Here is a 1985-nt window from a genome sequence, read left to right as displayed (position 1 = left end):
AGGGAACTAGTCTGATTGCCGTATGTGGAGCCGGGAAGGAATTTTTTTCCCCAATGTGGAGCTTACTCTTTGCCACATGGGTTTTTTTTTTGCCTTCCTCTGGATCAACATGTTAGGGCATGTTAGGTTAGGCTATGGGTTGAACTAGATCAGTGGTCCCCAACCTTTCTGACCTTGAGAGCCACATTCAGCTTAGAAAGAGGGTCGCGAGCCACATCCAGCTCCCACCCCCCTTCAAAGTAGTGTCAACCAAAGCTCCCATTACAGGTATAATGATAACCAAAGCTTTTGCACAGAAATCACTCCAAAGCCGTAACCTGAGATCCATGGGTTCCCACAATACCCCCATTCAGTATTCTCCCATCAAGGACTCCCAACACACTGTCACGCCCAGCTTTGAGCATCTCCTCTAACAGGTAGTACCATCTTCTAGTGCAGTGTTTCCTCAACTCCGGTCCTCAAGAGCCACCAACAGGTCATGTTTTGAGGATTTCCTTAGTATTGCACAGGTCATTGAATGCTTTCCTGTCCAGGTGATGCAATTAGCACCTGTGCAATACTAAAGATATCCTGAAAACATGACCTGTTGGTGGCTCTTGAGGACCGGACTTGGGGAACACTGTTCTAGTGTACCATACCTAAAACATCTCTAAACCCCTAAGACCAGTAAATGTGCATCCAGATCTGCACTTCTCTGCAGGGCTACTCACAAAATTCACCATTTTGAGATGTGCTCTTCATACCAGTTTGCTAGACATTGAGCTAATGCACCAAGCTGGCAGACAGTCGCGAGCCACAATTCATGGGACCGCGAGCCACATGTGGCTCCCGAGCTACAGGTTGGGGACCCCTGAACTAGATGGACCTAAAGTCTTCCTTCAACCTTAATAATATGTTACAAACAAAAAACATTTTTTTTGGTAAATTCCATATTTTCCAAGACCCATAATATCTCCATTTTACCATCAATGGCGAGGTGACATTTTTATTGATAGCATTGTGGGGTAGGTGCAATGTTTTTATTGCTTCGTATTGCATTATTTGTGGTGTTGCAGCAACTCAAAAACTGCATTTCTGGAGTTTCCTTTTTTATTTTCTTAATACACCATTTACTGATCGAGCTAATGAAATATTACATTTTGATAGACTAGACATTTATGGTGTGTCATTAGGATTTTTTTTTTTAATTTCTTTATTTGTAATGAGGCAAAGGGGTTAATTCTAATTTTTTTTTTTATAAATTTTTTTTTTATTTTTTACTTTAGGGACATTAATCTGTGATCGTCAGACTGCTTACACTATATACTACAATGTCATAGTAGTGTAGTATATTTGTTAGGTAATCCCTGCAGGTGTCGAACAGCCACAAGACAAGCAGCCATGGCGACTCAAACATAGTAGTCACTAGAACTAGAGGGAACGCAAAGGTGCAGGGAACCTATTTACTTGGAAACTTTGAAGGGATCAGTTCAGTGACCCTTTTCTTTCAGGGTCATTGTAGTAATGTGTTCTGACTGATGATGCATTCAGAGTAAATAATTGGTGAACAAATGTTTGCCGAAACGCTTGTTACCAATTACAGGCCCACAGAAACAAACCAGCGATCACCCGATGATCATATCGGATGCCTGCAATTAAAGAAAACAAAAAAAATTATGTGCAGCACATCACCCAGTGTAAACAGATGAACTGCCGATCACATGATACTATATAGGAACAGAAGGATAGTATTAGCGATTGTTCTGTACCATTGCTCTACATTATTCCATTGCAAAGATATTCAGATTTGTTTTTTTTCGGCAGTGTGACTGCAAAGCAGAGATTTAACATACTACGCTCCAAAAGAAATATGTGAGTATCTCTGCAATGGAGTGGCACAGCACAATATGGAAAAGAGCAGCAGAAATAGGGGAGCTCAGGGATTTTTATATTTCAAGCAAGTAACGGGTCATCTAGAAATAAAATAAAGAGTCAAGAACAAGTCC

This window comes from Ranitomeya imitator, chromosome 5 (genome assembly GCF_032444005.1).
Source record: "Ranitomeya imitator isolate aRanImi1 chromosome 5, aRanImi1.pri, whole genome shotgun sequence".
Classification (NCBI taxonomy): Eukaryota; Metazoa; Chordata; class Amphibia; order Anura; family Dendrobatidae; genus Ranitomeya; species Ranitomeya imitator.
Note: the sequence above shows the minus strand (reverse complement) of the source record.